The 15,755-nt window shown below is 38.2% G+C and overlaps 1 protein-coding gene across 1 annotated transcript in view; it reads right to left on the bottom strand.

Moving 5' to 3' along the window:
* The window catches only part of LOC109611568 (fez family zinc finger protein erm-like), a 47,396-nt gene extending 31,939 nt beyond the window's left edge, over positions 1 to 15,457 (bottom strand). The window contains exon 1 of the mRNA XM_026974887.1: positions 14,515 to 15,457. The gene's annotated coding sequence lies outside the window, so the exon portion shown is untranslated. The remainder of the gene's footprint in view (positions 1 to 14,514) is intronic.
* Between the last annotated feature and the right edge of the window lie 298 nt (positions 15,458 to 15,755).

The following is a 15,755-nucleotide window of genomic DNA, read 5'->3' as shown; positions in this document are numbered from 1 at the left end:
ATAACAGAAACACTTTCCCGATTTTCGATTGCAACACATAAATATTGGCCGTTTTGTGCAGATTCTACAAATTCTCTTAGAAGAATAGAATAAGATGTCTTTTAGATGTCACAATATTCTGAAATCAAGAATATTTTGAACTTGCTACAAATTTTTATCTAAATCCTTCTGAGAAAATGAATGAGATGGCACCAAGATTATTTAAATCTAGATTTTCGAATTTTCTATTCAAGATTAAAATATGCTTCTTTTCGATAATAAATATGATTGTCGCTATAGCGATCTTATTTTATGATAGATTAAAGAGTAATAGCATTAAGTCCAGAAATCTTTTCTGTGGGTGCGTATTACTTTTGCTGCTGCAACCTAAACGCGCTAATAATGTAAAATATAATTCGATAATCAAATAGAAATAACGATAAAGTTTTAGGAAATTTATATTCGATTATTAATTTAGGAGAAAATTAGACAATCTATTGATTTGAATAATATTGTTCGAGATTCAGATGGTGTCATGAGACGTTTGATTTTGCTATCGATCTCTCATTCAAATTCGATTTACGAGCTTCCAGATAAGATGATTCACGTCATGTTTCGAGTGAATGGCCGCTTCCGAATCGCATCGTTCAAATTCTTTTCACTATCGTGTGCTAAGGTGCCTTAATGCGCGTTAAATTGCGTTATGTCTACTTATTAGTCACGGCATGAGCAGGCTGCGTGCAACGTTGAAAAGGCAATCGTGTAATACGTCATAATTTCCATAGCGTGACTGGACACTCCTCCGGTATATCTTCTCCATTCCCGCGCGTACGAGCAGCTATATTTTATTTTCGCTGACTTTCTGCATAAATGCAACTTATTATTTGCATGGTCTCCGAGAAAGAATTTGATTTTATACAAATAAATTTCATTAATAATAATTTCACTAATAATATAACTTTCGTACAAAATATGTCACTGCATTTATGAAAATTTAACAATTATACTCATAAACACAAATGTTACACGCAATCGCATTTTACATCGCATGTAATTATAATGGAAGATGCAGGATATTATCCGGCTACAATAAATTTACAGTAAAGATATTCCTCGTGAAAGATCGACGTGAAAAATGATTCCATTAAATTCGATGCAACCTTTTAAAAAAACCAGTTATATCTTAAAATGTGTAACGCAAAGCAGGTGAGGCGGCATTGTATCGCGCGTCATTCACTTCCGTGTAATTTTCGACGAAAACCGTGACGATGACGAGCCCTCGTTAAAATTTAGTGGCCATAAAACTTTTTTAAATTCGGACGAATATAAAGAAAGCGTTATTGAACAGGATCCAACAGAGTCCAACCAACGAATCTTTCGCGCTATCTCGACTGCTTTTGAACATGATTTTCTCATTGCAATTACTTCTTCAATTATTAACATGTTACACAAGTATCGAGTTTGCGATGAATTCACTTTTCGATAGGATCACATACGCGATACGAGAAATGTACATTCGCGATCGTCGCTAATCAATCAATAAAATCGACCGTTCAATTAATTTGATATAGATACGCGTAAATATAGGGGAACATGCGCGAAATGACCCTTGCCGAACATGTGAGCGGTTTCCCTATAATATGCATACGAGCCTTCCGCACGAGCTCAGTTAAATCCACTCGAATGAATTTTTCAACATTCCATTCGAAATATTCCACGTCGGATTATCAACTGTCCAGATACGGTTCGGAATTGATCGAACAATTCGTAACGTGGTTTTCCGCGATTATTCCTCGAAGTCGTGGCCTGAATAAAAACATTTACACGATCCGCGCGCGAAAAGGACGATGCCCTGCAATTGTGTCACGTAGATTTTGGGAAAATATCGAACGGGGAGAGAAAGAGGGAAAAAGCAGAAAAGAGAGAAATATATTCACTGCCGCTCACATTGAGAGAAACGAACGAAAGTCAACGATTGGCGTTACGACACGGCACAGGTGAGAGCGATAAATCAAGATAAGCTTATGATAAACAAATTAGTCAGCGCACTGTGCTGCCCCTTACTGGTGTTATTGTCTATCGTATATCTCCGTACAAATTACCAGCCGCCTCCCGAACACCATGGGCTAACTGCCGCTCTTAGGTAGTCTTGGTGTTGCGCACACGTACGGGGGTGGAACGATATTCGAGGGTAACTCGGAATTAATGTACCATTTCCTTTACGCAACCTTATATTGCACCGTGTCAGGACTTTCTATTGAGTGTCCCAGATCTAATAAGCCAAAATATTATAATGACCAAGATGTTTCAACAAAATTGAACCGACTCTGTCTTAATGAAAATTATTGGGTTGGCCAAAAAGTAATTGCGTTTTTTTTATATAAATAAAAGGCGAATTTTTTATGGGAAATAAAAACTTTATTAAACAATGTATTGTCCATTTTGTTTGATTATCTTTTGCCATTTTTCAGGCAACTTCATGATTCCGCGCTCAAAAAAGTTCTCATCTTTTTCAGCAAAAAACAATTCCAACAACGATTTAATATCCTCATCAGCAGTAAAGGTTTTACCATTCAAGGCGTTTTGCAAAGAACGAAACGAATGGTAATCTGATGGTGCCGGGTCTGGCGAATATGGTGGATGTGGTAACATCATGGTAACACATCCCATCCAAGCTGCAACAATTTTTCACGAGTGACCAAACTTGTACGTGGTCTAGCGTTATCATGGTGAAACACAACACCTTTGCGATTCACCAATTCTCGACGTTTCTGTTTGATGGCATCATTTAATTTATCCAGTTGACGACAGTATACGTCTGAATTAATGGTTTGATTCCTTGCAAGCAGCTCAAAATACACGATACCTTTACAGTCCCACCAGACTGACAGCATAATCTTTCTTTGGTGAATATCTACTTTTCAAGTGCTTTCAGCAGGTTCATCACGCTTGCTCCACCATCTTTTTCGTTTGACGTTGTTGTGGACGATCCATTTTTCGTCGCCTGTTATCATACGTCTCAAAAATGGATCATTTTCCTCACGTTTCAAAAGAGAATCGCAGATGTCAATACGCTTAGTGAGATGACTTTCTTTGAGCTCATGTGGTACCCAAATATCGAGCTTACTAATGTATCCAAGTCGTTTTAAATGGTTTTCAACACTCGATTTCGATACGTTAAGATTCTCAGCAATCTCTCGTGTCGTTAAGCGCCGATTCGAATCGATCAGTGCCTTTATTTTGTCATCATCAATTTCGATTGGCCTTCCTGAGCGTGGTGCATCTTTCACATTAAAATCTGCAGATCGAAATTTAGTAAACGAATTTTGATACTGCCGCAGTTTTAAAGCATCTTCGCCATATACATCAGATAACTTTTTATGAGCCTGCACAGCGTTTTTCCCTTTTTGGAAGTAATAAAAGAAAATATGACAAAAATGTTCTTTTTGATTTTCCATTTTGAAATGGACGGCAAAGAAACAATTGTTAACGAAATCGTGTGCTTTCTTTTTGTAAAACAAGCTTGAACTGTGAGTTGTTAACCTACATAATGAATTTGCGGTTTAGAATGAAGTTAGTTACATTTCAAGACTTGTATGTCCATCTATTGGAAAAAAACGCAATTACTTTTTGGCCAGCCCAATAGATATTAATATAATATATAATATATAATATATATAATATTGGGTTGGCCAAAAAGTAATTGCGTTTTTTTATATAAATAAAAGGCGAATTTTTCATGGGAAACGAAAACTTTATTAAACAATATATTGTCCATTTCGTTTGATTATCTTTTGCCATTTTTCAGGCAACTTCATGATTCCGCGCTCGAAACAGTTCTTATCTTTTTCAGCAAAAAACAATTCCAACAACGATTTGATATCCTCATCAGCAGTAAAGGTTTTACCATTCAAGGCGTTTTGCAAAGAACGAAACGAATGGTAATCTGATGGTGCCGGGTCTGGCGAATATGGTGGATGTGGTAACATCATGGTAACACATCCCATCCAAGCTGCAACAATTTTTCACGAGTGACCAAACTTGTACGTGGTCTAGCGTTATCATGGTGAAACACAACACCTTTGCGAGTCACCAATTCTCGACGTTTCTGTTTGATGGCAATCCAGTTGACGACAGTATACGTCTGAATTAATGGTTTGATTCCTTGCAAGCAGCTCAAAATACACGATACCTTTAAAGTCCCACCAGACTGACAGCATAATCTTTCTTTGGTGAATATCTGCTTTTCAAGTGCTTTCAGCAGGTTCATCACGCTTGCTCCACGATCTTTTTCGTTTGACGTTGTTGTAGACGATCCATTTTTCGTCGCCTGTTATCATACGTCTCAAAAATGGATCATTTTCCTCACGTTTCAAAAGAGAATCGCACATGTCAATACGCTTAGTGAGATGAATTTCTTTCAGCTCATGTCGTACCCAAATATCGAGCTTACTAATGTATCCAAGTCGTTTTGAATGGTTTTCAACACTCGATTTCGATACGTTAAGATTCTCAGCAATCTCTCGTGTCGTTAAGCGCCGATTCGAATCGATCAGTGCCTTTATTTTGTCATCATCAATTTCGATTGGCCTTCCTGAGCGTGGTGCATCTTTCACATTAAAATCTGCAGATCGAAATTTAGTAAACGAATTTTGACACTGCCGCAGTTTTAAAGCATCTTCGCCATATACATCAGATAACTTTTTATGAGCTTGCACAGCGTTTTTCCCTTTTCGGAAGTAATAAAACAAAATATGACGAAAATGTTCTTTTTGATTTTCCATTTTGAAATGGACGGCAAACAAACAATTGTTAACGAAATCGTGTACTTTCTTTTTGTAAAACAAGCTTGAACTGTGAGTTGTTAACCTACATAATGAATTTGCGGTTTAGAATGAAGTTAGTTACATTTCAAGACATGTATGTCCATCTATTGGAAAAAATGCAATTACTTTTTGGCCAACCCAATATCATTTCTAAAAATCGAACTACACAAAATGGATTTCGTAAACATATGTATGTACACTAAGGTGCATTAATTCGCGTGGTAGCGAATATATATATTTATTAATATTAATATATATATTATATATATGTGTATATTATAATATTATATACATGTAATATATATGTATATATATATATAATAATATATATATATATATTATTATATATAGTAATATTAATAAATATTAATATAAATTTTTGCTACCACGCGAATCAATGCACCTTAGTGTACAAATATAACAGATAGATAGCAAAATTTGGAGTTAAAATATACGTAGTGTACATTTTTAAAAACCATTTAAATTTCTGTTAAAGCATAACTTTAATTAAAATTCCCTAAATAATGTCTAAAATTCTGTTATTAATTTCCAATCGCAAATTCATTCTCTTAATGTTGCTACATAAATCATTTAAAGTGCAAAACATCATCGACGAATGTCGGAACAGATCTCTCGCTTGCATTTTGCGCCCGGCCCTGGAGTCGCACGATAAAGCGGTGTCGGCGGGAGCGTTCGCGCAGAGAAGAAGCTAATTTTTTAAAGAGCACAGCAAAAAGGGGGTGCGAACAGGCGAAGCGACCCCGCGCGTGGGTATATTCCGTCCTTTTCGTTCCACCCCGACGGCTCGCCGCTTCTCTGTCTCACGCTCGCTTCCTCTCGATTCGATCTCGCACGCAAGCTGTTGGAAGAGCCTCGGCTGCCGGCTCGTATTTCTCGCCCTCCAACAAGATACCAACCACCTTCGGCCCCATCCTCGACTCTATGTCACGCACACATGTCTCGCAGGCACACGCTCGTACATGTCCACCCACCCACAAACACACACATATACATGTACCATCGTACAACCGACGGCCACCCGCCGGCCGCGAGCGAGCGTTGTAACGCGGCAAAGTGTTATCTGACTAGTCATCTTGCTGATCCTTGGACCTCTGCGAAAGCAGCACTCTGTTTTCAGAATTTCAATGTGATTGATAGGACCCGACTTCCCTCAAAGAGTTTCCAATGTGCCTTATACAGATTTTGCTGATTGCATGCAAATATTGAGGGATTCAAAGGTACATAAGACATTAATTTAATGCTTTCGTTATATGAAAAGCAACAATCATCTATTTAATTTTAATTAGGGTTAACTGGAATTATGATACTATTCGAAAAGAACGTGACGTTTCCTAGGATTTGTCAAGAAAGTCTTAAATCATCAAATTCGCAAAATTATAAAGATTTGTGATTCATATGGGAATTTGAAGAATATTCAGATCTTATTTAGATTGCAATGTCGAGAATATTATTCGACTAGCATCGTCATGATTCCTGGCTCAAAGTAAAATGTCAGAAAAAAACTAACAAGGGAACTAACACAACTGTCCCTCACCGATTTTGATGGGCTTTGGATATGTTCTAGAGCATCGAAAAATATTAGACCCCTATTTTTTTTAGCTGCGTATCTCAACGTTTAGGGGTTGAAACAGCCCCTCGAAGATAGGGGTAAATGAAAAAATTTGACATTTTCGAAAAATGTGAATACACCGTTGTAAAGAGTATAAAACTTTTGTATAAAACATTTTTTCATATATCTTATATTTTCAAAGATATTCGCTAAAAATGAAAAAATTCATTATCTTCGAGGGGCTGTTTCAACCCCTAAACGTTGAGATACGCAGCTAAAAAAAAATAGGGGTCTAATATTTTTCGATGCTCTACAACATATCCAAAGCCCATCAAAATCGGACAGTTGTGTTAGTTCCCTTGTAAGACACTTGAGATGTATGTATAGTTGTATCTAGAAGACTTAAAGCGCGCACCTCGCAAACTGTACAGGCAACGATTTCCGTCTCCCTTACTGTCCGGATACTTAGAATACTTCGGTTTACTCTTCCGGTTCGCGTGATCTCCCCCGAGCTTCGCCGCTTCGCATCGTTTCTCATGGGATCACTCGATGAAAAGGCATTTCGCGAGGGGTGGCGTCACCACCATCGGAGAACGAGTTCCCCGAACCGGCGATATCTCTAATCAACGAAGCGCGTTAGCTCATCAATCTCGTAAGAGATCGAAAACCACGATTGTTAACGCGACGTGATACCTATTGTCGTCATGTAACTGACAGTCTCGAAACTCTGGAAAAGGCGCTTCTCAAACTGCAAGAGAAGACTTTCCGTTTTCTACAGTATTAAACTAAAATAGTCAATGTTTAGGATCGCAAATATTCTCCCTCCAAAGTATATTCGGATTGTACGTAAATAAAGAAATATAAAATTATCTAAAAATTCTTTTCTGAATTCTCTTCAAGAGATTTTTCACTGTATTTATTAGTATAATTATTTCAAAACCTGTAACTTGTACGACGTTCTTTCCTACGAAATATCTGACAAAAGTACCATAATTTAAACCTGTAATAATCAAATTTTTTATTAACCGCGTAACGGTTACATAACGATTACACTCACTGCACTTATATAATCAAGTTGTACCTATTTGCCGAGGAAAGGCCCGAGGATGATTGGACAACGAGGAAACCGTGTGACGTCGTCCGGTAAGACCCAAGACTGCGCAGGGCCTCTCCTCAAATATTAGCGGAGGATGCCAGGGTCTCCCTTTGAACCGGAATCCCCGAAATTTCTATAGCGAATAATCGGAGACAGCTGGCTCGATGCGAAATCAAGTAGCGTAATAATGCCAGAGATTCCACGACGGGGAAGATAAAGCGAGAAAGGAAGTCGCGTTGGTTCCATTGAATTTGAGAACGCGCTCTTTTTTCATCGTGTGTGTCAGCAAGAGTAAAATTAAACAAATATATATATATATATCTTTTTATCTCCTGTATAATTTTCATAATTATTGAAAATTTAATCGTACAATTGTCTTGCTATACTTTGTTTCCTTGTACTCGAATTTGCATAAGAAAATCTCGCAAACGACAAAGAGAAAAAATAAAGAAAAGAGAAAAACAGTATCTATAAATATTTACAATCTACCAAATTTCTATGTACAATCGTTACAATTCGCTGCAAATGCGCTCGCGTCTAATTACAGCAGATATACTCGTTATCCACGATAATCTCCTCCTCAAATTACCCAATTGCCGAAAAGCCGCTGCCTACCTCGTGACTCGTGGGTTTACTACCCGGTGAATGTTGGGCACGCTAATTAAGCAATTTTCCGTGAGCGCAAAATATCGCTCCGTTTAATTCACAATAAAATTCACATAAAAGTCGTCTTACATGGGTAAACATTTAACGCACTCGAATATAATTGGGTGGATTGGCCAATAAAACGATATCAGAATTTTTCGAGCCGATCTGCTCGTACCTCAGCGTCGGCAATTAATGTCGCGTCGTGTCCCGTGTTTTTCGTTTTCTTAACACCGGCAAACGAAATGATACAAGCCGCCCGATAAATATGCTAATCGCACGCCTCGTGCAGTCTTAAACTCCACTATTCGGGGCCACTGTAGATTCGTCAGGTGCGCTCGTAATATTCGGTGGCAAACTTGACGTGTGCCCGCGATACGAGGACAAGGAATCGCGCGAAATTGCACAATTGCGTCACGATAGTGGCGGTAATCAGCGCGTGTTATATGGTATTTATCCGTGACACGTTTCTATTACGCTCCAAATGGGAAACTTGGCACCACCTTTCCCTCGAAAGGGATTATAAATATTCATGTAAACAAGATGAACTATCTCTTTCATGAATCAGCATTCGAAATTAATTCCTGACCATTAAAGTCAAATATATTTTGGAAACGTGTTTCTTGAATAAATTCTAGACACACTACGTTACTAAGAAAGACTTTGTCGTAACCCATACAGCACAGAAGCTTGCACCAACGTTGCAGCAACGTTGCAACGTTGCAAATTGCAATGCAACGGTACAAAGACATTGCAGAGATACATATCCGCAAAATACCAGCACACTTGTAGCAACATGACATTAATATTTCGGAAACATTGCACAATCAAAATTTGTAATTAATTAATATTAATAATTCATTTTATTAAAACATTGGGGTCTTCCTATCCTAACGAGATTCGTCCAAATCTATTCGACCAATGATGTGCGATGACCAGAATCTGAGCTCGGTAATATATATGTGCATGCGGTGTTGTCTCTTTCGACTATCTAAAGAACATGGTGGTTGTACGACGCGAGCATCATTCTAAAAGAAAGTAGTTACGTAAAAGAAAAGGTAAGTACTTTTTATAATATTATGTCTAATTATAGCACTTGTGTGCTGTTAATCTTGTATCTATTAATTATAATAGAGAATCACTCTATTTGCCTATCTCACGGTTTATATCACTATAACCTCAAAATTATGGAAATTCATTAGAAAACTGCATATTAATAGTTGTAATATTTTTAATAACTTTTTCTGTTATAGAAGCTGTTCGTGAAATACACAATCATGCCACTGATGCAGAAATTGCTGAATGCATTTCCAAGTGGCTTGCTCAAGCTCCGGTTAGGATTGAGAGATCAAAGTATGTCATTTTACGTATAATTCTATACATACTTGCAGTATGTATATTTTTATGTAATTTTATGCTAATATATGAATTTTAATTCCTATTTTATTTTTACAGGCAACATACAAACAAAAACGAAGAAGATTCAATTATTTAATTAAAGGAAAAATATTTTAACATAATTAAAGGAAAAATAATATCTCAAGAAGAGGATTTTTAAGTTTTTTTTTTAATAAAGAACAGTTACTTTTTTATAAGAAAAATAGAGAAAATGTTTATTTCATTTTTTATTACTATTGTTATATTACATATAATTGTCTATTTATGTTAATAAATAAAAATATTTAAAGTATATAATAATGAATAATTATAATTATTGCAAATTCATTACATTGCAATATTATTATGACGTTTCGTTGCAATGTTCCGAAAAGCGGACATTTTCACATTCCTGCAATCCCATAGCAATGCTGCAGAAACATTTCGCAGTGAATTTGCAATGAAAAAGTTGCTACGTTGCGGTGGAAGATTCCTGCAATACATATGCAATCTTTTCGTGCTGTATGGGAATTATGAAAATTTGATAAGAATAAAACTGTTATATGTATACTGTACTTCAAGAGTCGACATCAAGCTTTCGACTTTCAAGGTCCAAGCTTACAAATTCCAAGATTTCATCAAATACAAACTCTCTCTGACGCCTCGAGATTCCCAAACTCCAAAATTTCCAGAGCTCACGTCTTCGAAGTTGCACATGCTTCTCATCATCCCCTATCATGATCTTGATTGTTCGATATTTATCCATCACATCACACGGAATCATTTTCCGTCGCTTCGCCATGACATTCGCCAACCCGATGTCACTTCCGCTTCTGGAATCAAAGAACCCAAGAAACCGGGACGGCGCAGCAGCCGTCGAGGCAGCTTATCCCGCGGGAGAATATCCGGCGATACAATGAATAAACAACGAAGCCGCGCGCGGTCGAGTGAGCTCGGTGAACGAGGCCTTATTGGGATATTAATCGCCGTACCAGGGCGAACGCGTACCGCTCCCGGAGTGTTTGCACGAGGTTGAAGAGGCTGCAACACCAAAGCTGCCTTGCCTCGCTGGCCCTCCGTTGCCGCGCTAACCCCCTCGCGCTTTTAAGCGCACTGAAACATTACAAGACCCCTTCGTGAGTCCCGCTACCCCTTCCCCGTGCTGTACGGTGCTCGAAAGCCCTAAGTACTCGCTCGAATATAGTCGGATACTTCGGGCACGCACGTTCGAACGTGGGGTGTACTTAGGTAAGTAGTACGTAGGTAGGTAGCTAGGCAGGCGAGCGAATCCTCGAAAATAATGGCCGTCGATGGCACGAGAACCATGTTTATAAAACACGAGCGGGGTTGGAACTAATTGTTCGCTAATTTCCAATGGCACTCACCGCGCCGTTACTGCCTCGATGCGCGTTTGTTTTGTAGCGCACTGCTCTATGCTGCTTTTTGGGAGGGATACGCGAATTGTTGCACCCCCTGCGTGACAATGATGCCATGGTGCTCTCGAATACTGAATGTTTTCATCGCTGGTACGTGGTACAAGTACATGCCGGTAGTTACGGGAGGAAAAGATGAGACAGATTACTGTGTGTGCGTAGCGCAGACGGACAATGTGGGTGTCAATTGTTAGCCACCAGCGTTTGCATCACACCGAGATCTTCTTCTGGACGTGGAAGATGCTCGTTGTAAGATAGAACTGGAGTCTAATCGAGTCAATCGCTGCTCGTGTGATGAGAAAATAAGATGGTGAAGAGTAAAACACAGCGAAATCTATTGTATAATATTACTGTGTTGCGAAAGTTGCATAATGAAAGTAGATAATTTGAGTATCATCGAATCACTGATTTCCATATTGTATGTTTACAAAATTTTTATTAAATTTATTAATTTTCTCTCTTCTTTTCATTAAGGGGGGAGCCTGCTTTAGAACGCTGAAAATAAGGTATATTTTACGAATTATTTTTGGAGAAACTATACAGCGGATCATTATAAAACTTTTATGCATTTATTAGTACATGTTTAAAGACAACAAAAATTATTTTTTGATTTGAATATATCGCTTGTAGAGGTCGTCCTGGAGAAATCTTAGTGCAGCCGGCATTGCAAATTGGTGAGCATTCTCCTGCCTCCAAATTTCGTCTAAACTGAAAAATTGAAATATGTTCTCGTTATTTATGAATTCCCATCGTCGATGAACCAAAGAGAGAAGAAAAAAGTTGAAAAGTGCCAAAATGGTGGAGTTTAGAACACAAAAGTACGATTTTTAGGCAAAGTTTTTGAACTTTTTCATGCAAACATAATTGTTTAACTTAATGTTTTTATGAATATTAAAGGTTCATTGACGATGGGAATTCATAAATAACGAGAAAATATTTCAATTTTTCAGTTTGGATGAAATTTGGAGGCAGGAGAATGCTCACCAATTTACAACGCCGGCTGCACTAAGATGCCTCCAGGACGACCTCTACAGGCGATATATTCAAATCAAAAATAATTTTTTTTTTTTTTCTTAAACCATGTACTAATAAATGCATAAAACTTTGATGCATTTATTAGTACATGTTTAAAGACAAAAAAATTACTTTGATTTGAATATATCGCCTGTAGAGGTCGTCCTGGAGGCATCTTAGTGCAGCTGGCGTTGTAAATTGGTGAGCATTCTCCTGCCTCCAAATTTCATCCAAACTGAAAAATTGAAATATTTTCTCGTTATTTATGAATTCCCATCGTCGATGAACCAAAGAGAGAAGAAAAAAGTTGAAAAGTCCCAAAATGGTGGAGCTTAGAACACAAAAGTACGATTTTTAGGCAAAGTTTTTGAACTTTTTCATGCAAACATAATTGTTTAACTTAATGTTTTTATGAATATTAAAGGTTCATCGACGATGGGAATTCATAAATAACGAGAAAATATTTCAATTTTTCAGTTTGGATGAAATTTGGAGGCAGGAGAATGCTCACCAATTTACAACGCCGGCTGCACTAAGATGCCTCCAGGACGACCTCTACGGGCGATATATTCAAATCAAAAAATAATTTTTTTGTCTTTAAACATGTACTAAGAAATGCATCAAAGTTTTATGCATTTATTAGTACATGCTTTAAGAAAAAAAAAAATTATTTTTGATTTGAATATATCGCTTGTAGAGGTCGTCCTGGAGAAATCTTAGTGCAGCCGCGTCGCCGGCACTGCAAATTGGTGAGCATTCTCCTGCCTCCAAATTTCGTCTAAACTGAAAAATTGAAATATGTTCTCGTTATTTATGAATTCCCATCGTCGATGAACCAAAGAGAGAAGAAAAAAGTTGAAAAGTGCCAAAATGGTGGAGTTTAGAACACAAAAGTACGATTTTTAGGCAAAGTTTTTGAACTTTTTCATGCAAACATAATTGTTTAACTTAATGTTTTTATGAATATTAAAGGTTCATCGACGATGGGAATTCATAAATAACGAGAAAATATTTCAATTTTTCAGTTTGGATGAAATTTGGAGGCAGGAGAATGCTCACCAATTTACAACGCCGGCTGCACTAAGATGCCTCCAGGACGACCTCTACAGGCGATATATTCAAATCAAAAAATAATTTTTTTGTCTTTAAACATGTACTAAGAAATGCATCAAAGTTTTATGCATTTATTAGTACATGTTTGAAGATAAAAAAATTATTTTTTATTTGAATATATCGCTTGTAGAGGTCGTCCTGGAGAAATCTTAGTGCAGCCGCGTCGCCGGCACTGCAAATTGGTGAGCATTCTCCTGCCTCCAAATTTCGTCTAAACTGAAAAATTGAAATATCTTCTCGTTATTTATGAATTCCCATCGTCGATGAACCAAAGAGAGAAGAAAAAAGTTGAAAAGTCCCAAAATGGTGGAGCTTAGAACACAAAAGTACGATTTTTAGGCAAAGTTTTTGAACTTTTTCATGCAAAAATAATTGTTTAACTTAATGTTTTTATGAATATTAAAGGTTCATCGACGATGGGAATTCATAAATAACGAGAAAATATTTCAATTTTTCAGTTTGGATGAAATTTGGAGGCAGGAGAATGCTCACCAATTTACAACGCCGGCTGCACTAAGATGCCTCCAGGACGACCTCTACAGGCGATATATTCAAATCAAAAAATAATTTTTTTGTCTTTAAACATGTACTAATAAATGCATAAAAGTTTTATAATGATCCGCTGTATAGTTTCTCCAAAAAATATTCGTAAATCTATACCTTATTTTCAGCGTTCTAAAGCAGGCTCCCCCCTTAATTAATCAATTCAAAATTATGATATTAATTGTGTTATAGGTAGCTGTGGATCAAGTTTCTGTTAAAACTCAAATAATTCAAAGAAAACCTAAAACCTCAATGGTCAAATTTATTTCTACATTAGAAAGTAATTTAACTAATCCTTTATCATACTTTATCATCTCAGTTTCAAATGTTTACATCTATTTTGAACGCATCTAATAATTGCGCGCGACATCCCGGTTTTGCGAAAAGATGGGATGCGACGCGACGCGACGCGTCGAGCGTTTTAATCCATTTAGTACTCTGGATGCAGAGGAGCGGTATATATCTTCGCTTTATCCATCGATGAAATCTGGCTAATTACGCCGAGCCTTTGATCCTCTAATCTACTCTTCGATTGATAATGAACCTTCGAGTTTTAGACTCGACATACGCACACGCAAACGTGCATTAGAATGGAAAGTCGAAACATAATCAATAAAAGATGAAATAACAGCTAATGTATATTACATCTTCCAACAATGTATTCCTTGATTTATGTATCTAAATTCTTGAAATGATTTAACTTCAATAAACCTTTTGTAAGATAAAGAATTAATAACGGTCGACAAATTGTATTGTTACAAATTTCTATGCTATTTAGAGATAATTACAAATAAATCAGCTGTAATCTGCAGAACGTAAAGCATCGAGAAAGAGAAGAACATCGATGATCGCTATCCAGTTTAATATCAACTTTTAAAAAGAGACAAAATAAGTTTTTTCGTAAATGTTGATACTTACAGAAATTATGAAGATTTCGTCACTTAATTTCGACCCTGGCAACACGATCCACAACACGACTTCTGTTCTACCAGCCCGAACACTTTCACCGATTTCCGATTAATTGTCGAACGTCCAACATTGAATACGATTCAAGTTTCGCGTAAAGTTCTTTCTCATCAGTCACAGTATGCGTTCTTCATACCATCCTTAATAATTGTACAAATTCCTTACGAACGATTTCAAAGTGCACACATCGCGACACGAGTCACTAAGTTCAAGAGTTCCTCATCATCATCAAAGTAGAACCTCCGAGGCCATTGGATAATCGACATTTTAACGATCGATCTGACGTAATCTTGACTCCGTCCGTCGGCATCATCAAGACTCTTGATTCCAGTCTTCCGGTTCATTCACATTTTATATTTATATTCTTGTACTTTCGTCAAACATTTTCGTCAAACGGCTTCTCCGTTTCATTTTCAGTTTGCTCGCAATCATCAGGATTGAAATTTCGGGCCTATTTGGCGAGACGCGTCATTACAACCCGGAAGTTCGAGCTTGAAGAGCCATCCTGCGATCGAAGGCGGTGTCGTTTGATCTCTCTTACTGTCAGAACAGATGATCCCTCTTCACGCACCAAAGTATCCTCGCTCAGAATTGATCCTCCCGCGTCCCGTGCGCTGATTTCGCTGTTCACCCCCATCAACTTCAGCCGAGATTCTCGATCTCGAGGCGGCCCGATCGGTTCACTAATCTGCGATCGACGTCACATTTTACGCACGACTTAGATCACTTCCGGAAAAAACTCCTGGCGTCCGGAATCGACGGGTTCGACGATTTCCGATGGACGGGTCGCGGCGGCAACCCTGGGGCGACGGTTGGAGGCGCCGTTCGCCGCCGATGAGGATGACGTGTGTGCGCTGCCTGCTGGCGAGCCGCGAGAAGGTTCCAGCTGCACCGCGGAGGGTGAAGGGCGAGGAAGCAAGGAAGGAAGAGGCTAGCAACACCAGCAGCGTGGGCGGTGCCGATAGGCGGAGCAACGATGGCCCATCCTCGTTGCTCGACCCGAGTCACCCCACAGAAATTCTTCATCCCCGTCATTTCTCTCGTCGCTGATCCTTCCTCTCTCTTTCTCCTGCGTTTACCCACCACACGGGGTGTCACAGCGCGGCTATTCCGTTTCTATCCGCCACGCGGGTTGCTCGAACTTGCGGCAGGAAGGGCGAGGTGCGACCAGCAACGACAAAAGTGCAGGCGAA

This window comes from Ooceraea biroi, chromosome 14 (assembly GCF_003672135.1).
Source record: "Ooceraea biroi isolate clonal line C1 chromosome 14, Obir_v5.4, whole genome shotgun sequence".
In the NCBI taxonomy this organism is placed as follows: Eukaryota; Metazoa; Arthropoda; class Insecta; order Hymenoptera; family Formicidae; genus Ooceraea; species Ooceraea biroi.
Note: the sequence above shows the minus strand (reverse complement) of the source record. Positions and strands in the feature narration are given on the sequence as shown.